This window comes from Cornus florida, unplaced genomic scaffold (assembly GCF_030987335.1).
Source record: "Cornus florida cultivar Cherokee Brave unplaced genomic scaffold, ASM3098733v1 CherokeeBrave_3.0.0_Hap2_Chr06, whole genome shotgun sequence".
Classification (NCBI taxonomy): Eukaryota; Viridiplantae; Streptophyta; class Magnoliopsida; order Cornales; family Cornaceae; genus Cornus; species Cornus florida.
In genome coordinates, this window is record NW_026775576.1 from 77,146,853 (window position 1) to 77,169,389 (window position 22,537).

Here is a 22,537-nt window from a genome sequence, read left to right on the forward strand (position 1 = left end):
ATATAGGTACATGTGTATATAATTATATACATATGTGCGATATTTGGGGGTTGTAATTTATACAGTAGATGGCAGTGTTGAAGTGCAAAGAATGAGGAAAAAAGAAGTCTGAACAATTGCTCTCATTTAAAAAGTAGCAATTTCACTAGCATTAACTCATAAAATTATACCATCAAATTAAGGGGGATTTTTTTGTTATGACCCGTGGAATTTGAGCCAAAATGAATATGATCAAATTTGCAATTTCTTCGTCAGACTCGAGGAAAAACCGGTCTGCATTCTTGAAGGTATTCAATACAATTTCGCGTTGAGAATTTGTGTAAACGAAAACAAATGGATTCAACCTAATTTCATTTTGATTGTACGCAACTCCATTTAGTTCTCAAAAAACTGTAAAATCTACTCTTTTATATAGTAAAATAAGACAATATAATAATTCTATAAAGGTGGGTAGATTTTAGACTATAAAAGATAAGTTTTAAGAGTTTTCCACGACTTTCCATATTTTCCCTTCAACCCAAACCCCCAAAACAACTCATGCTCTAGCTTCAACAGAGCCGGTTGCATTACAAGAATAAATCATTTATTAACAAATGCCAACTCAGCCAAGTCGATTGCACGAGCAAGACCAGCAACTTTGTTCTCGCACTCTCTCTGTTCGTCATCGGGGACACTATCAGCCACCATGCCAGCATCGGATTGTAGGTAAGCAGGCCATTCCCGGCGCACGGTGTTGTTCTTGTTTGAGTACATTGAATCGTAATGTGATGATGCTAAAATCGGCCGGCTTGAGCCGATCTTAAATTGAGATGTTGCGGGAACCAAATCTATGGTTTAAGTGTAAATTGTCAACTTTAGTCCCTTTGAACAAGTTGACTTTCAGGCGATATTGAGGAAAAAATGGAACAGAAAAATTTCTCTTTGAGTTCAAAATTGCCTTAGTTAAAAGGACTTTTCAATGAATAACTTATAGTAAATATTGAGAGAATAGAAACGGGAGAGAAATAGATATAGAAAGTGATAGGGAGAAGAGATAGAGAGATAGAGATATAGGGAGAGAAATAGAACGAGACTGAAATAGATAGAAAGAGATAGAGATAGCAAGGATACTATTTAGGAAAAATGCTTGAGAAAGCAAACAAATAAATATAATGATTCTGAGGGTGCAGGACCTCTTACAATGAATACTTCTACAATTATATTATAGAAGTCATAAAAAGTCCTAAAATGAATAACTACATAAAAAGATAGAAATTAATTCCTAAACAAACTCTATTAGATAAGACATATCATATCCAAGGTGCCAACTCTTTTGAAGATATTAAATATTCTGATAAAATCCTTCTTGATATCACTTCCCTGCAAATTCACCGTAGTTGAAACAATACGATGATATATATCCTCCTTTATCTCTCATAAAATAAGGATAATTAAGGACAATAACATTTCCACTTGATTCAAAACTCTTATAATGAATCATTAATTATCTCTTTTAACAATTCCAATTATCCCTTCATAACCCAAAATACGTATATATCTGCCACATCATCATGCCACCTCACTGTCACTTAATTTACCAAAATGGGTGTCAACAATGCCCCCCAATTTTAAATGTCTTATCGGCTGTTGACCGCTCAAGCCGATATGATATTTGAAATTTAAAATATATTGGAAGGAAATTAATGGCTGAGCTAATCACTTAGAATAAGATTGCAAATCGACGAGTTCCAAAGCTTTATTTCTTCTGAATCACCACTAAGATGATCTTTATTTCATATTAGCCAAATCTGCCGATTTAGGCTTCTTCCTAGATTCTCAGAAAGTTTACCGATATCGCCAGCCCATAAACCAATGAAGGACTTGCCCCCCATGCATTTCCTAACTCCTTTAGCAAATCATGATCATGATCAGCAAGAATTAAATTATTGTGAAGCGTCATTCTAGCCGATCTACCTATTATCTCTACTAGAGGAATGACATTGTGCCAGCAAGGAGTTTTCTTAGCTGAATTCCTTTCATTCGATTTCATCTTAGCCGATTGTCTTTCAGCCGATTTTTCCTCCAGCTTAATTTATAGGATTAGATCATGCCCAAAATTCCATTGATCGGCAAGCATGACCTCACTATAATAAGCAAGAGTCGAAATATGTCGTAGAATAACCTATGCCGATTTTACATTCGGTTCAATCGGCAGGACTGTATCATGCCTAAAATTCTATTGATCGGCAAGCATGACCTCACTATAATCGGCATGCTGAAGTAGAGCGTATAGATCAACTAACTTTTGTTGGGTTTTGCAATCACATGCCCCCCGGCAGCCGTTGGTTTTTTAACCGATCTTCTTCCAGCCGATTTTATCTTAGCCGATTTTCTCAACCGATCTCTAAGTACCTTTTTGAAATTAACATCGGTTAGTCTTTTTCTTCTTTTCTTGAAGTTAGGCCTAGAACAGCGAGGTAAAACGATTTTTTCAGCTGATGATTGTTTTTACCAATTATTAGATGTCACAATCGGCAAAGAATTTTGGTACATAGGCCGTTTTGCTTTCAACCGATTTGTACCCTTCCATTCATCAGTAACATGCCGATAGCTTTTCCAACTTTGTTGTTGATAAGTCATCTGTTGTGACTGATTTACCGCCTGCCGATAATCGGCTGCTGGAACTTGCCGATAATCGGCAGTCGGTAATTGATAATATTCTAGCAAACTTTGCTACTGATTTTCTGATAAAATTTCCTGCCGAGGTCGACAGGACTGGCCAATTTCAGTACTGGTTATCGGCAGCCCCTCATGTAACAGAGGTTGTGATACAGGGGTGACATGATGATTTATCACTTGGTCAGGATAAGGTTTCCCGTACACAAGCTGAGCATGTTTACGCCCTTGAGTTACCTCGACCTGGATAAGCTGAGCTATCAATTCTTTAATCTCCTGATCAATCTCCCTCATTTTTTGCTGTTTTCTCTGAGGGGGAATCGGCATAACTGGTGGGCATTGTATTTGAGCCATTAGTGTTTTCATCCTCTGCTTAAATTCTGGCCAACTTTTTTGTTGATTAGCCATCGGTTGCCCCTAGAGTACCGAAGATTGTGATATGGGGGTGACATGCTGATTTACCACTTGCCGATAATCGGTTGTTGACGTCTGCCGATAATCGGCTGCTAAAACTTGCCGATATTCTGATGCTGAAACTTGCCGATAATCAGCGACTGTTGACGTCTGCCAATAATCGAATGTTGGCTTCTGCCAATAATCGACTATCGGTACTTGCTAATAATCGGCTGCTGAAACATGCCGATAATCGGCTGCTTCTGGAACATGCCGATAATCAGCGACTTCTGGAACATGCCGATAATCAGCGACTTCTGGAATATGCCGATAATCAATTGCTTGAACATACCGATAATCAACGGCTGTTGGCATCTGCTGATAATCAGCAACTATTGGAACATGTCGATAATCAGCGACTTCTGGAACATGCCGATAATCAGTTGCTGGAACATGCCGATAATTGTCTATCCAACCATATGGCTGATTATAATACTGGTACATCGGCTGATTTGACTGATCAGAATATTTGTATGTTAGTTGAGAAGCCGACTGCATATTTTTACTATAAATCACTCACCTAGTGGTGTCCCACAGGAAAGAAATAGATAGAGAGAGATAGAGATAGCAAGGATGCTATTTAGGGAAAGTGCTCCGAAAAGCAAACAAATAATAATAAGATTCTGAGGGTGCTGGACCACTTACAATGAATACTTCTACAATTATTTATAGAAGTCATAAAGAGTCCTAAATGAATAACTACATAAAAAGATATAAATTAATTCATAAACAAACTCTATTAGATAAGACATATCATATCCAAGGTGCCAACTCTTTTGAAGATATTAAATATTCTGATAAAATCCTCCTTGATATCACTTCCCTGCAAATTCACCGTAGTTGAAACAGTACGATGATATATATCTTCCTTTATCTCCCATAAAATATAGATAATTACGGATAATAACAATTCCACTTGATTCAAAACTCTTATAATAAATCCTTAATTTTCTCTTTTAACAATTCCAATTATCCCTTCATAACCCAAAATACGTATATATCTGCCACATCATCATGCCACCTCACTGCCACTTAATTTACCAAAATGGGTGTCAACATAATGGGATCCATTGGGAAATAGCATGGTTCTAAGAGCTAATGTGACGTCCATATCGCCAGTAAATGAAATGCCTCCAAATCCACCACTATAAGGCCCGCGCCTCGACACTTCCAACTCATCAATCAACTCCATGGCCCTCACCTGTGTGTCATTGCAATGATGATGAGAACAACACTACATAGTAATACAGTCTCATTATCGTGACCACAAATTTAAATCTTTGCTTGAACCACATCTAAAATCAAAATAGTCTGGAAAGATAAAAGATAAATTAAACATAAATTTTGAGAGAAGCATTGTTTTGAGGGAGAGAGAGCATGCATGGATAGAAGTGTCCTCATGTACAAATTTTTGTCAAAGCATGCAAAAGGCTGATGAAATCACTTTTTTTTGTATCAGACATTTGATGACGCAGAAGATAGAGGTGTTATGCTATACACAAAGAGATAGAGAGAGAGAGAGAGAAAGAGATTTACAGGCCAAAAAATGGCTAAAACATGGCAGATGAAGGTAATTATACTAGTTAAGTTCCAGATTTTCTCGAGGCTTGGGAGTTAATATATCAGCTATGAAACAAATACTCAAAATTAAACACGCAATGTAACAGAACCTTTGGTGCGCCACTAACAGTCCCAACAGGCAACGTAGCTCGTAGAGCATCCCAGTAAGTCAGGTGATCAAGCATTTCTCCTGTCACCTGTGAATGGAGTTGATAAAAGTTTCACATTACTTTTTGTAAGAATTTTTTAGTATTTTTGGTAAACATTTGGAATCCTCTTAGAATAAAACAATTTCAAACTTTTGTAACAAAGCATGTGAACATCCTTTTTAGTTTGTCTTTGATATGGGGATATATCGTGCACAATCATTTCTGATAAAGGAAAATATATTCCTCTGAAGATTTAGAAAAAGAAAAAAAAAAAAAAAAAAAAAAAAAAAAAATAGAACAGAACTAAATCAGCATATAGGCACAAGAATAGTCTCACCGTTGAGCTAATATGCATTACATGGTGTTGACCCTAAAATCGGTTGGCTAGAGCCGATCTTAAATTGATGGAAAAACGGGCGTGCCAGAATCACTTGTGTGGTTCAAGTATAAATTGTCAACTTTAGTTCCTTTGAGCAAGTTGACTTTCAGGCGATTACGAGGAAAAAGGGAATAGAAAAATTCCTCTTTGGGTTCAAAATTGCCTAGTTAAAGGACTTTATAGTGAATAAATTATAGTATCGTATCAAGAGAATAGAAATGGAGGAAAATAGATATAGCAAGAAAAGAGAGAGAAAGAGAGAGATAGAAGGAAAGAGAGAATTAGATAAAACGAGAGATTGAGAAATATAGAAGGACGAAAGAAGAAATAGCAAGGATGCTATTCTTGGAAAAGCTTGATAAAGCAAACAAATAATTTAAAGGATTCTGAGGGTGCTGGACCTCTAGTACAGCATGCCACTTTGTTTATTTATAGAATAATTTGTAACTAAACTCAACACACAAGTATTTTACTTGCATTACAACTCTATATCAAAACAACTGTAAATTCAAAATAAACTAATCCTAGAGATAACTATCACCATTTAACTAACACAAACTAATCGATATATATTAAAATTATATAACTAAACTTATCTAAAAGATAAATACTAACTTTTGATCTTTATCCACTAGTCAATTCAAAGGCTTCTCCAACCTTTGCATGTATTTTAATCCACGTAAACAACATAAACCCATTTCAGCCCAAATTATAGCCACGTCACTGCCCATCAATTCTGCCGAGAATGTTTCATTTCAAACCAATACTTACTGCCACGTTAATGCCTATGTAATTACCAAAATGGGTGTCAACAATGCCCCCCAATTTTGGTAGACGTTTTAACCCTTCGGCTTCCAAAATTCAAATAACACCCATTGCATCGAGTTGATATACACACCATAGAACCACCCACTATCATTTTTATTCCAGTTTCATAAATGGCTTAAGCTGAACACTCACCCTTTATATTTGACTTATTAGAGGCTTTATTTTCCTCCATAAGTTCAAAAATAATGGGTTGATACTTCTTCATATACCTTCCATTTATTGGTTTTTCATGCACCTCACCATCCAAATCCTTCAACTTATATGCACCTCCATGCAACACTTGATGAACTATATATGGTCCATTCCATGTAGGTGACCACTTGCCACAAGTTTTGTCTACTTTTCCAGGTAGGAGAATTGTTTGCCAAACCATATCACCCTCTGCAAATAACTTGAACTTTACCCTTTTGTCGTAAGCCTTCATTACCTTTCTTTTATAGACCATAAGGTGGTCTAAAGCAAGTTTTTGAACCTCATCTAAATCCTCCAACTCGGTAAGCATAGCTTCATTGTAATCGGCAGGTATAAGATTATGTTGTAGAACTACCCTTGCCGATTTTACATTTAACTCCATTGGCAACACAACATCATGGCCAAAAGTTAATCGATAAGGAGTTGTTCCTGTACTTGTTCGCTTTGAATTTCTATAAGTCCACAAGGCTTCTGAAAAGGTTTCATGCCAACACCTCGGCTTGTCCTTTATAATTTTTTCAATGATTTCAATTACAACTTTATTCGAAGCCTCAGCCTGGCCATTCCCTTGAGCATAATAGGGTGTTGAAGCTACTATTTTTACTTGCATATCACAGTGGAATTGCAATACTTCTCCTGCTCGAAACACAGATCCATTATCGACAACAATTGTTTCTGATAAACCAAATCGGTAAAAGATATGTCGCTCTAAAAACTGTATAACAGTATTACGAGTTACTGATACAAATTCCTCGGCTTTTACCCTTTTGGTGAAGTAATCGGTAGCTAAAATAATCCAATGATGACCCTTTGATGAATGAGAATTAATCTTGCCGATTAAGTCCATGGCCCAACCTCTGAAAGGCCATAGTTTGACTAATAATTGCATCTCTATTGCTGAAATCCACTGCATTGGGCCATGCTTTTGACAATCTATACAACCCTTTGCATAGGTCATGCAATCTTTCCTCATTCCAGGCCAATAATATCCATATCGGCATATCAACCATCTTATTTTGATGCCGATTTGGTGAGCTCCACATATTCCTTTATACACTTCTGTCATAATCTTTAAACCTTCAAACTTGCTAATACACTGAAATAATAATCCATCATCAGTCGATCTCCTATAAAGATCTCCATCCATAAGAACATAATCGATTGCACTTCTTTTTATTCTTCTATCGACTTCTGGAGTTGGATGTTGCAAGAACAGGAGGTAAGGGATTCGCCAATCATCATCATCCAACTTGGCAACATCAGTGGCAAAGACTTCTTCCATAATTTGATTTCTTGCTTCAGCTGATGGAAGAAATCGGCGTGTAATCTTCATTATCCTTTCCTTCATTCCACTCGGCACCCTGACTCCGAAAGCAGTCTGTGCTAAATCATTAGCTATTTTATTCATGGCCCTTGGTCTGTATTCCAAAGTCACATTATGAAATTGGTTGACCAATTGGGTTGCCAATGAATGGAATGGTCTTAATTGCTAATTCAAGCATATGAAGTCTTCTGAGACTTGATTAATCACTAAACTTGAATCTCCCACAATGTGGACGTCTTTGACTGCCATTTCTAGCAGAATTTCCAAGCCGATAATTAATGCTTCATACTCGGCTTGATTATTTGAACACCTGAAATCCAAAAAGAAGAAAAACGAAGCTTGATTCCCTGTTGGGGATATTATGACTATACCTGCTCCCGAGCCTTCACTGGTACTCCACCCATCGAACGTTAAAGTCCATGGAGTCATGAATATGAATGCCGAGTCAAGCTCATCAAATACTTTTGACTCAATTTCAGGCGAGGGATGATCAGCAAGAAAATCTGACAATGCTCTTCCCTTAATTGCTTTTTGTGGAACATATGCAAAGTTGAACTCCATTAGTGCCAAAGCCCACTTGCCAATCCGGCCTGTGATTAATGGCCTTGATAGCATATACTTTATAAGATCGGTTTGACAAACAATATAAACTAAAACAGGCAACATATAGACTCTTAATTTCATTGCTGCAAAATACAAAGCCAAACATAATTTCTCAATCGGTGTACATCTACACTTGACTGGAGTTAAAACTCGGCTGAGATAATATATTACTTTTTCACTTCCTGCTTCATTCTCTTGTGCTAACAGAGCTCCAATGGATTCTTCAGCAGCCGATAAATATAACTTCATCGGCCATTTCTTCCTTAGTGGCATCATGACAGGAGGACTCGACAAATATTTCTTAATCTGGTCAAATGCCCTTTGATGTATATCATCCCATTTGAATTCTTCCATCGGCTTCAACTTGAGTAGTGGGGAAAACACATGTAACTTCCTAGCTGTATTAGCAATAAATCTCCTAAGATAATTCACTTGCCTAAGTAACCTCTGCAACTATTTCTTCCTTCTCGGCGCATTAGCATCAATAATCATCTTAGCTTTATTCCTATTGATCTCTATACCCTTTTGATGAACCAAGAAACCCAAAAAGTTTCCAGCCGATACTCCAAAGGCACACTTTATTGGATTCATTTTTAGCTTATGAGCCCTCATCCTCTCAAAAGATGCTTTGAGATGGACTAAGTGCTCTTTCTTTGTTGCTGATTTTACCACCACATCATCAATATACACCTCCATAAACTTGCCGAGCATATCATGAAAAATAGAATTCATGGCCCGCTGATATGTGGTACCAGCATTCTTCAACCCAAAAGGCATTACCACCCATTCAAAAGTTCCAATCGATCTAGGACACCTAAAAGCTGTCTTTAGAATATCATCCTCGGCAATATAAATCTGATTATAGCCTGAGTGTCCATCCATAAAAGACATAATTTGGTGTTTTGCAGCCGCATCAATCAACTGATCGGCTATCGGCATTGGATACTCATCTTTTGGAGTTGCCAAGTTTATGTTTCGGAAATCAACACATATACGTAATTTTCCATTCTTCTTGATAACAGGGACTACATTTGATAACCATTCAACATACCTTGTAGTTCAAATGAAGCCAGCATCCAACAATCGTTCGATTTCCACTTTGACTTTATCTACCACCTCTTGAGACATTTGACAAGGTGGCTGTTTATATGGCTTGTAACCATCTTTAATGGGCAACCGATGTTATACCAAATCTCTGGATAAACCCGGCATTTCCTCATAATTCCAAGCAAAACAATCACTATATTGCTTCAACATGCCGATAACCTCGGCTTGTAATTCTGGTTCTAACAGTGCACTGATATAAGTTGGTCTAGGCTCTATATCAGTGCCTAAATTTACCTCCTTTAATGGATCCTGAGTTTCTGCTTTAAGATTGTCGAGCTTAGTTGGTACCAATTCCAAGTCTTCCAACTGAATTGCATCCAACTTTTCATTATTGAACCGATCGATCTCAGTAAGATTAACCGATGGTCCTGGCTCCATCTATGTATACTTGTAGCCTAATACAAGGGGCCCTAAAAGCCTGCTGCTGAGCAGCTTCCCTTTCAAGTTTCGCTTCCATCAACAACTTCTTCAATTATAGCAAGCCGGTGGAGTTCTACCTTCGGCCTGGAATTCTCCTGCTGCAACTCGCCGATTTCACGATCGGCAAGACTTCTTCCTATGGTTGCCGAGGTTGGTCTTCCATCGGCTCCTGTTCCCACAAACCAAATAAGAACACATTCTTCGTCATACAAAACAGCATCTGCCGAGTACACTTTTGCCACAAATGGCTTATCGTCGGCATTTACTATTTTCACCTTATCTCTATCCCAAAAAATCAGCATCTAGTGTAATGATGATGGGATGCACATATTTGGATGAATCCAGTTACAGCCTAATAACAAATTATACGAAGCCATGGATTCAATAATAAAGAACGCCGCAAAAGATGTCCTACCTCCAACTTCTACTTTTAAAGGAAGGATCCCTTTAGTGCTAGTAGAGCCTCCATTGAAACCACAAATTGCTACATCAGTAGAATAACATCTTCCATACTCTTGCCGAGTTTCTTCAATGTATTTGCTAGAATAACATTCAAAATCAAGCCATTATCTACCAAGACTCGATTACTAGGTTGACCTTCTACCCATACCTTAACATACAAAGGCCTGAGTTGTTGAGTCATTGCTAATAAAGGTTTTTCAAAGACTACCTTCTCTGCCGATTCTGACGAAATAATTGATAAATTTTGAATCGGTTGAGTCCTTCTTCCTTCTGATTTACATTCTGTTTCCTTCTTATTTTCTATACTTGCAGTTGACGACGATGGGGCCTAGAACATTGATAGTAAAACAAATGCCATATTACACGACATTTCATCTGGAAAACTCCCAAATTGAATTCTGAACTTATTTCTGCGTCTGGCCAAGTCGGCTGATGCTCCTCATCCTTATCTAGAATGCCGATTTCCTCGGCTTGCACTACTTTGCCTCCCTCCTCAGCTTTCCTTTTTTTCTCAGCTCTTCTCCTTTGTTCCTTACATTTCTGAGATCGAGTTAAGCCCCCATTATGATATTGCTGAGCTTTAGGGAATTTTGGATGATTAACTCGAGTCCATCTATCTTCAGTTGAGTCTGTTTTTGGTTTCACAGTTCGTACTCTATACGAATCGGCCCCTTTCTGTACCCAAATTTCTGACTGAACCGGCAACTGCCTCTTAAAACTAGGATGCCGATTTTGGGGATGAAATCAGCTAGATATATCAACTTGCCGAGTTGGCCTTCCCGCTTTCAAATGGCTGTTGCTGGGACCACCTTGCCGAGGCTCTTCCCCAGGTTTCAATGGAAAAACAAGCCTCTCAAGAATTCCTTTCTTCTTTGGTTGAACCTCCATTGGCACATCTTCCTTTGGTTTTTGCTTTCCTTTGCAATTTGGGCAACAACCATGGTCAATCAAGGCTAATTGAGCCTCCCTTAATTGCTTCTGCAATTCTGCTATCTTTTCAGGTATCGCAGTTGGTGAAAGGAACTCACCAGATATCTTTTCAGCTTCCTGCCGATTCTCTCGCTTGGCTAAGCTTATCACATTTATAGATGTGATTGTAGGAAATGGATTAGTATACCTTCATAGTCTCTGAAGTTTTCTCCGGGAATTTTAAAGTACCTTCGTCAATAGTTTTTTGCAACACACCTCGTAGAATAGTACAATCATTAGTAGCATAGTTCCAAGAGTTATGATACTTACAATACTCTTTTCCTTTCAAGTCACTTGCCGATAGAATCTTATGCCCTTTAGGCAAAGATATCATTTTATCGGCCATCAAGTGATCAAAGATTTGATCTATTTTCGACAAGTCGAAAGAATAACTTTTCCCGGTATCGGCAGGACCTTTCCTTGCTGCCGATGTTGATGTTGATGATAAATTGCCCCCCATGGTCGGTTTAGGTTTAACCAACGCCTCACAAACGTATGGCTTTTTGATATTGACTTCTGCAACGTCAACTTCTAATTCATCTCCAACTTCTGCCAAGAATACCTCATAATTAGGTCCTTGTACCAAGTACCCTTAGAAGAATTCTTCATTTCTTTCTCTTCTTTTAGTATCTCCTCATACCGAGAAGCCCTGTCTGCTAAGTCAAAGAGATCTTAAAACTCAACCCCATCAAACCTCTTGCGATGTTCAATGTCTAGACCATTCAATGCCAACTTGATGTATTCTGGTTCTGACAAACTTACTCAGCATTTGAGTTTAGCCTTTCTGAACCTGGCAACAAAAATCTCAACCGATTCGCTCGGCAACTGAAATAATCGAGATATGTCTGCCAGCGTAGCTTCTATCTCTGTTCGGTATAATTGGGTATAGAACACCTCCTCTATCTCATTCCAAGTCTGAATAAAATTGGCCAGTAAGTTGCTGTACTATTCAAACGCTGCCCCGGCAAGAGAGCTAGAGAACAACCTCATCCTTAACCAAGGGCTAGGACCTGCTTCTCCATATTGTGCGGTGAACCTTGCAATATGCTGCACCGTAAAGAAATTTTCTTTGCCACTGTACATAGAAAAATCAGGATACCGATAATTTCTAGGAAACTCATGGGCGTCGACAAGATCAGGATAGGGCTTTCTATATACTGGCCGAGTACGTCTGCGACCTTGTGCTACTTCGGCCTGTATTAAAGCCAAAATCTGGGCCCTATCAATCCCTACATTTCTTCCTAGAGGATCATTTGGGTGCCGCGGAATGAATGGATTAACCCATTCCCTTTGATGATCGGCATTTACTTGCCCCCCAGCAGCCGCTGGAGGTATCAATGGATTAACTCTACCTTGGTTTAGGTTGCCTACCACTTCTTGCTGATCTCTCGCTGGTGGAATCGGCTGCATATGTGGACGCTGTACATTCTGATTGTGCTGATCATTCATTAGTGGTGGCTGGTACAACGACACAGTATTTACTGCCGGCGGATCTGATAAAATTGGTGGATTCCCCATTGGCATGTCGAGTGTATGATTCGGCACTTTGCCGATAGTAATACCAAGTCATGCACTTGGTGGTACAATGTTTGTTCGAGGCCCTTGGGAAATATGTATCAATGGTGCCGTCATACGCTAAAATATGGACTCATTAATATGTGATGTTTCGGCTTGATCATGTCGATATTGATTAGCCGATATACTGGTTTCAAGCCTCTGATTCATCTTCTCCATTTGAGCGTACATCATCTGATTTAATTCTCCAGTCATTGACCTCATCTCATGTATCTGAGAAACCAAAATTTGATTTGATTCCCCCACCTGAGATCTTACTTCACCGATCTGTGCTTGCTGGGTAACAATTTTCTGCATAATCGATTCCAGTACCCGACCTAAAGGAAGATCGGATGGAATAGATGAGTCTACATCATCCCCAACGCCGAGTTGCTAGTTCTCCTCGTCAGCATTGTCACCTGTAGTTACTCCTTTCGAATTTCTTAGCTTTGGAGACATCTTTACTATACTCTGCTCACCTGATGGGTCCCACCGGGCGTGCCAAAAATGTTGACCCTAAAATCGGCTGGCTAGAGCCGATCTTAAATTGATGGAAAAACAAGCGTGCCAGAACCACTTGTGTGGTTCAAGTATAAATTGTCAACTTTAGTCCCTTTGAGCAAGTTGACTTTCAGACGATTGCGAGGAAAAAGAGAACAGAAAAATTCCTCTTTGGGTTCAAAATTGCCTAGTTAAAAGACTTAATAGTGAATAAATTATAGTATCGTATCAAAAGAATAGAAATGGGAGGAAAATAAATATAGCAAGAAAAGAGAGAGAAAGAGAGAGATAGAAGGAAAGAGAGAATTAGATAAAACGAGAGATTGAGAAATATAGAAGGAAGAAAGAAGAAATAGCAAGGATGCTATTCTTGGAAAAGCTTGAGAAAGCAAACAAATAATTTAAAGGATTTTGAAGGTGCTGGACCTCTAGTACAACATGCCACTTTGTTTATTTATAGAATAATTCGTAACTAAATCCTACACGCAAGTATTTTACTTGCATTACAACTCTATATCAAAACAACTGTAAATTCAAAATAAACTAATCCTAGAAATAACTATCACTATTTAACTAACACAAACTAATCTATATATATTAAAATTATATAACTAAACTTATCTAAAAGATCAATACTAACTTTTGATCCTTATCCACTAGTCAATTCAAAGGCTTCTCCAACCTTTGCATGTATTTTAATTCACGTAAACAACATAAACCCATTTCAGCCCAAATTATAGCCACGTCACTGCCCAGCAATTTTGCCGAGAATGTTTCATTTCAAACCAATACTTACTACCACGTTAATGCCCATGTAATTACCAAAATAGGTGTCAACACATGGGAGTAACTTTCAATAGTCATAAGTCTCTCCGCATTCACAGAACCAATTTTGAGACCTGCAACAAATATTTGTGTTAATTAAAAGACTGGATATGCTATTAAGTTTAAGAAGATAAGCCATGCCAGTATAGAGAAAACTTGGAAGAAAATTGCACAGTAAATGCTGATACAGAGAGAGAACAAGATATGTGTGTTTTTGTGTGTGTAACTGTGCCAGTAAATCTACCACTCTAAACCAAGCACACAAGACAGGAGGGGGGTAACCACAAGGAAAAGAAATGTACTCATGCACAAACTCTAGAAAGGATCCTCATACTGGAGGCTGATTCTGAAAGCCAAAGAGAACAATCCCGAAAAGGCATCTTGAAACATATGAATAAGAAATTTCACCCCTTCAAAATTAAAACTACATGTCCATATACATTATATTTCTTTCTTTTTCCACTTCATCTTGAAAAATCAGAACAACTACATTTAGTACAGAAAAGAGAAGCTTCACATAGTAGTTCCAAAATGTAATTTTTTATATGAATGATACTGTGTTGAATACTAAAAACTAGTGTTTTTTCCTCTGTAATGCATCTTTGAACACCAATTCTAACAAGGAACAGTAGTTTTCCTTTTATTCTTTATCCAACGTAAAAGTGCACATAAGAAATTTATATAAATATATAAATGTATGCACATATCTATAAAATATTTAGGAACTCCCAAGCCCCTTGGTTGCAGAATTTATTATGGTCATAGTATGAAAAGTTGAGACGGCTTATTTAACAATAAGGTTTCCTAAATCGGCAATCAAATTGTTTAAACCAAATAGGCTAAAGGTGTATGAGAGCTCAATTGACCAAGGGAATAGAAGCAACATTATAAAAAAGAGAGATTGAGCAAGTGAAATTCTTGAGCTACAATGATGCATAAGATTTCAGCAGGAACAAAGCACGGGTAGACTGCTAGCTTATAACTTGAAAAAACTACATAATAAACATCCATGTAAGAAAAAGTTATGAGAAACCTTTCCAACATCATTTCGGCCCAAATCAACGAGCATGATATGCTCTGCACACTGCTTTTGATCATTAAGCAGCTTCATTTCCATCAGCTCGTCTTCCTGTAGAGTTTTCCCTCTTCTAATAGTTCCTGCCAATGGTCGATTAACGACCTTCCCCCTGTCAATGACAATGGTACACATCCTTGTTAGTCAGTATTTCACAATAATATTTACATTAAATATTTTACGCAAGCAGGAGGATATGCAAATGTCCAAAAGCTTGTTAACATTCTAAACCATGAAAGGACCAGCCCAAGTTTTCTAGGAACCTCATATGGAAGTAATTAAAAGCAATCATTTAATACTTTACCTTTTTCACACGCGTTAGAATTTCAGGGCTCGAAGCAACAAGGATACACCCCCTAGCCTAATAACATGGAAATCAAATATTAAGATATTGATCTAATACTCGCAAAATACATTGAACAGCTGGATAAAGTTAGATAGTTTTAGGTAGGAACAAACTTGTAAATCATATATGGACTTGGATTTACGACTCTCAGAGCTCGTTAGACTTCGAAAGGATCCGCAAATGTTCGGCGTTCAAACCGTTGACTTAATACCACCTGGAAAATATCCCCGGCTAGAATATGTTATATTCTTCACTTGTCATGCATGTTTGACTTCTTCAATTGAGGGCCAAACTGACGTGCAGATAATTCCACGGTAGCTTAAGCCAGCTTTGGCCTAAATTATGAGAAGCAAAGAAAACAATATAGACATAAGCATGAATGACTTAACAAAAGCCATTACTGTAATACAAAAATAAAAAATAAAAAATTACAACAGTTACTCACGGATCAATATCTTGTACTTTGAAACCATTTTTTTTAGGTGCTTTATTCCGTCAGCATAAGCCCGCTCCAGGGAGGAGTACTGATCTAACCTCACCCAATGAATCACGTAAGCTTTCTGATATGCACATAAACCGCTTATCAACTTCTAAATTTTGTAGACTGGTGGTTGTAGTCTTTATATCAGAGAACTGTGTTCCGCTAGTTTTTACCCAAATAGGTGTTGACAGTAGAAGATAATAAGGCTACACGGAAATGATTCACTCACTAGTATGCATATAAAGAAGAACCTACATCTCAAAAGCAACTAATGGGAAGTTCCCTGATATGTGGCAGTAGCATAAGCATCTGATCTAAAAAAAATTTGGAGTACAAGAAGAAATAAGAACTTGAAATAAAATATTTTTCAATGTTGAAACTTGAAAGGGAGATAAAAGAATATTGGATTGGGCATGCAAATGATGGACGGGCAAAACATCTAGACTTGAATCATACGTCCTGTGTAAGAGCTTAGACATTTTTTGAGTAGCGAAGAATACCTTCTCTACATGATCGAACACAATGACATCCTCATAGAGTCTGAGATGAATGTTTGGGAGATTTCTGTCGTCTTTTGGTGCCCTTTGGAACGGCAGTTTCTTCTTCTCCATGTAACAAACTGAATCATATGAGAAATAACCTATCCATCCACCTGTTCAGGACAAAAATAAATTCCTAGGTTTGGCCTTTAGGATACTAAATGATATGTGCATTAATAACAAAAGAAATGTGTAATCCAGTGATAATTTCTATCCTTTTTCATTTTATGCAATTATAGAAACAACTCAACAAATCTTTAGATCCCACTACTAAAGTTTAGTTACTTAGCATCATTTTCACACACACACACTAGATTAAATGCAGCATTGATTCTAGAGAATACCCGCCTATTTTGAAAATTTAATCGAATAAATTTCCGTGAGGTGAGTCTGTAAGCTTCAAATAGCCATCTACCTACTGCAAGTCTTTTTAGGATTTTGGTATGGCAACACGAATGATATGACAAGAAGTTGTAAAACAAACATAGTGTTCACTTCTCTACAAATATGTAACACAAAATATATCCTAGCAGTGAATCCTTAACATAAAATAAAATGAACAGTTTTGTATCAAGTAAGAGATAATTTTAGCAGCAACATGGGTAAAGATTCTCTGCACTATAAAACGCAATAAGTGACTCCACTTCGTGACATTAATCGTCTTTACTACACATGGTTTGGCGCATGCTAGCAAAAAAAGGTGCACGTGTAATGCAGGCAGTGATTATTCACTGAAACAAGATTTGAGAGAGGCACAATATTTATTAAACCGTTGTTGGACTCCCAACTGAAATACTTGTCTCCCTTAAAACAGAGTTATTTACCAAACAGAATTATAGTTGGCTTAATCCAGGAGTTAATATTTGAATACTCCAAAAGCTTCAAGATGATAACAACCATCTATTCCGAAAGCTTAAGTTGTTAAAGAGGGTGTAACTTTAATATTTAAATCCTTCAATAAGAAGAAAAGGCTTTTGCACCTCTCCGGAAAACAAAAACGTATAGGAAATTTTCTCCTTGTACAGCTTAAGAAAAAATGATTCAAAATTAATTCAGTGTATAGAATTATAATGGCAAATGGGTCCATAAATTCATCAAATCAATTAGGCTATGATTTAAGTCCTGTTTTTCTTCTTCATTTCTGAAAAAGAAAAAAATTAGCTCAAAGAAAAATCTTTACGCATTTATTGAGTGATCTCTAACCCCTTTTTCATTTGTCGCTTTTAGAAATTTTAATTCTTCATTCTGATCTAGTTGTTGAGACTATTCAAACGACGTTTTCTTTTTTTAGGGATCCTTTATCTTTATTTTGAATCTTTAGGTCTAGAAATTACTTTGGTGATCCCTGATTCTTTCAAAACGGCAGCAACATACCTTTTTGTGATTTCTTTCTATCAAAGAATCATATGAAGGGTGGATTCCTGCCTGATACACTTTGGATCGAAAAAGTTTTATCAATTCCAACAATTTTTCCTTTTTGAGTGGAAATTTGTTTGAATTGGATTCTTTCGATTTCTATATCGAAGATATACTTATGAACTCGTTCCAATTTATTGAATGGCATTAACCCTAGAACCCTACCCAAGGGAAATGAATCAATTCTTTCTACTTGAGCTTCATCATGTACAATTCACATTACCACCCAAAAAAAAAGGAGGGGGTATTCTAGTGGAACATAACAAAAAATGTCGAGCCAAGAGCACCTTCATTCCTATATAAAACGATGGATGTAAGAATCCACAACGGATTGTGTCCTTCAAGTTGCACGTTACCTTCTACCACATCGTTTCAAACGAAGTTTTACAATAACATTCCTTTAAGTTAGAACCAGTGTGGAAATGATTCAGTAGTCAATTATGGAATCATGGAACTGTTACACGCACCTACAAGCATGTACATTATGTTATGCTTACATTCTGAAAAAATTCTGATCGATTTCCTTTATTTTTTTTTTGGGGGGGGAGGGGGGGGGGGGGGGGTGGGTGGATTCGGAAACATCGAAGCTTTGATAGCTACCCTAAACTTCTCATTTACCAAGGTTTCCCCTATCTTGATTACTGATATATTTACATTTTTTGCATTTTTATCCCGCTCACTTTGCCACTGTACAATATTGGTAAATGGGGAAATTTTGGATGGTGAGATGTGGACATTACGGTTTTACATTGGCACTCCAGATAATTGAAGAAATTTACGACTTAGCTTTATGCTAAATTTATGGCAGTTAGCTTTTCTTTGGTGAATAACTGATTGTCATTTAATTTGATGTCGATTATTTATGATTCATACTTCACAAAATCTAATGTCACCGCCATATAATATTCGATCATGAGACAAATTTTGTATATACTATAATTTTATTTGTGTAAATATATTTTTTTCGTGTTGTGACCTCACCGTATTCTATTTCTTAGGACCTAATTTGTTGGCATGTTCTCATGATGTATTTGTTTCTATGCTTCATAATTTGGCATTGTTAAAATGGTGATATCGCGTTCATGTAGCATTTAATTTTTAAACTCGAAACATGATTTGTTGAATAAAATTGAGGATCTACTCTTGAATAATATTGAGAAATCATGTTTATGATATCAAAAATCACCATTTTAACAATGCCAATTTATGAAGGATAGAAACAATTACAGCACGAGAACATGCCAACAAATTAAATCCTAAGAAATAGACATGGTGAGGTCACAACACCAAAGAAAAGTATTTATACATAAATATAACTATAGTATATACAATAAAAAAATAATAATAATAAAAATAAAAATAAAAAAACTTTTCTCATGATCAAATATTATATGGCGGTTGACATTAGATTTTGTAAAGACATAAATAATCGACATAAAACTAAACGACAAACAGTTATTTACCGAAAAAAAGCTAAATGAAAAACAGTTATTTACCGAAGAAAAACTATACGACAAAAAGTCTTTCCGTGTATGTTTATCCTTATTCCACTAAAATCAACATATCTAATTGTCGATCTCCAAAAATGCCTCAGTTTAGCATGAAGCTAAAATGTCCAAAATGCCAATGTAAACCGTAATGTCCACATCTCACCATCCACATTTACCAAATAGTTCAGCTAAAAGATTCTCATGGTTAAGAATCAGGTAATGGGTTTTATTATACCAATTGGTTAGCTTTTCTTCGGTAAATTACTTATAACTATTTGTTATTTAGTTTAATCTCCTAGAAAAATTTCATGGTTAAGATTCTGGTAATGAGATAATTAATACCATTTTATTTTCCCAACTCTTTTAGTTAGAATCATAGAACAAAACCTTGCTCAAGAAAACATGGGCAGAACTTTTAGAAGATAGTAAGAAAAAATCTAATCGAGATTAATTTGGGATTAATGGTTTCCTGATGAGGCTAGACCACATTTAGGGGGAGCTGGTGTTTCAGATGTCAATGTACGTCTATCACGTGTCCCAAATATTATTCAAGAAATCATGTTTCAAGTTTGAAAATTAAATGTTATAAGCGCGTCATATAAAAAATTACCATTTTAACAATGCCAATTTATGAAGCATAGAAACAAATATAGCACAAGAAAATGCCAACAAATTAAATCCTAAGAAATAGAACATAGAGGTCAAAACCCTAAAGAAATATATTTAAATACAAATAAAATTATACAGTAACACAAAATTTACCATTATATGGCTGTGACGTTAGATTTTGTAACGTAAGTGTCAGAAACAATCCAGATCAAACTAAACGACAAACATTTACAATAAATAATCGAGATCAAACTAAATAACAATCATTTACCGGTGAAAAACGATGTGACAAAATGTCGTTTTTCTGTACTGTTTGAAACTACAAAAATGGCTGGATTGAAGCTAAATCCACACATAATCAATTCCTTCCATGCATGAAAGAATAGCATATAACATAAAAGAAAATATGGATTCAGCACAAAATAACACATTTAATAGAAAAAATCAAAATTTCCAGTAGAAGCATCAATTGCTTTGGAAAGATTGAAGCTACATGATACATTGATCTTCAAAAAATCGAAAAGAAATGCAGTCAGAACTAACTAAAAGTGATGTAAATTTATAAATGAACAGATATATGATCATTAATTCAACAGTGATATTACCGCAAAATGCATCAGGAAGTTCACCAATAAGTTGGGGTTTCCAATTCTCCGAGATACTTATCGGAATCGTCATTGGATCATCAACAACTTCCTGTGTCCGGCGCTCATTCTCATGGTCCACTATTGTAACCATATTTTCTTTCGCCACGATCTCAACTGCGGGATCAGCACCAACCACGCTATACCGACCCTAAAACAATCAAATTCAACACTCAACAACACATGCAATGAGACACACATGCAGAATCAAAGCAAATAAAAGTAACACTGAGAGCTCTTACAACACTGGAAGTTCTGAATCCGGGTTCAACCGACTCGAAGAGAAAGCTCGGGGCCTCTCGATCATCCTCCTTAACCAGACACCGATAAGCAATTATCGGAGTCAATTGATCTGAGAATATGCTGTGGTATAAAGGAATTACATTTCCGTTTTTCGAATGAACTTCGCTTGGCTGATCACTAAGAAAAACCAAATCCACAACATCAAAATCCGTCAGAAAATAAAATAAAAACCCTGTTTGATCATCAACAAAATGTTGAATAACGTAGATGCATATAAAACTGTTAAATCACGAAAAACATATGAAGTAAACCTTTTTCCCACAAAAATCAGGAGCATGAGAGTACAGATTTTAAACATTTATATATTTTCCTGCATTTTCTCATAAAACAAACAGAGACAGTACTCCAATTAAAGAATATAAGTAAAATATATACATGCATGTGTATGTATATATAAAGAAAGGGTAAGAGAAAGAACCGGGAGATTCGGATTGTAAAGAACAACATTTGACGGTATGGTAGCGAGGTAGAGAGACTGAGCTTCTAGTGAAAATGCCGGTGGCTGGAACACGAGATAGGCGATGAGTCGCCGGAGACAAACGGTGAAAGATTGCAAGGGTGTCCATTTTTTGGAGCTTCAGGGAGAGAGAGGGAGACAAACACAGAGATAGAGAGAGAGAGTAGTGAAGATGGGAATAGAGTGAGTTGGTTTCACTCCTCCGTTGTCTGGTAATATAGGCCTGTTTCTCTTTCCTCTCTTTTGGACTTGTATCCGGGAATTCCGTGTAGTAACGGAAGCATCTTTAAACACCTCGACTGCTTATGCTGCTTTTCCAATAATACCCCCAAAATAAAATTTCTTAAATTTAATTATTTTTTATATTTTGAAAACACTCTCAAATTAACAACGTAAGAATTTCGATTTGAATGATTTGTTTTGGAATTTCGACTTAAAATAACGTGCCAGATTGATGCTTGCAGAGTTTTAAAAAGTTTTAAAATAAATAGTAATCGATATATATGAAGTAAGATATACTAATAATTGATATATTACTTCCAGAAAGTAAGTGTGAATTTAATGATGGGTATTAATCTTTCTGTTTCATATTAGATATTCTTTTTGGGAAGTATAATTTTTTAAGGGGACATGTAATTATTATAGTGTCCCCTTTAAAAATTACAAAGCTACCATTTCAAGTTTAAATAGAGGGAGGGAGCATTAAATTGGAACCTTTATCCGATTTTAATATAATTTGTATTACTTATAAAAATCTTGAATGGATAAGTGTGAATTTAATTATGGGTATTAATATTTAATTGGAAATTTTTCCAAATTTTTAGTGTCATTAATTAATAGAGATCATGATAATTAATCATCTTTAGTTTAATTATAGAAATAATAGTTTACTGTGTATAAAAGTATGAAATGAGTCCCTAATATAAGGGTGTTGAAGTTTAATGATATCTTCTGTATCTTTTAAAGTGAATGGTGAAAGTTAAGCCTTCATAGATGCAAATGAGTGTGTGTATGAGTTTCTTGTAAAAAAAATATATATAAAAAATGCAGTGATATATGGACCTAGAAAATTATATGGGGGCAAACTTATATAGTGGAGTTTTTCAGTAATTTTAGCTGAGGCAATTTCAAAATCTTATAGGTATATAATGCCGGAAATTTTTTTTTGTATTAAGGATATCAAATTAATGAATTTT

The 22,537-nt window shown here is 36.3% G+C and overlaps 1 pseudogene; it reads right to left on the bottom strand.

Moving 5' to 3' along the window:
• Positions 1–579: 579 nt before the first annotated feature.
• Positions 580–20,888, bottom strand: LOC132314937 (anthranilate synthase alpha subunit 1, chloroplastic-like; annotated as a pseudogene).
• Between the last annotated feature and the right edge of the window lie 1,649 nt (positions 20,889–22,537).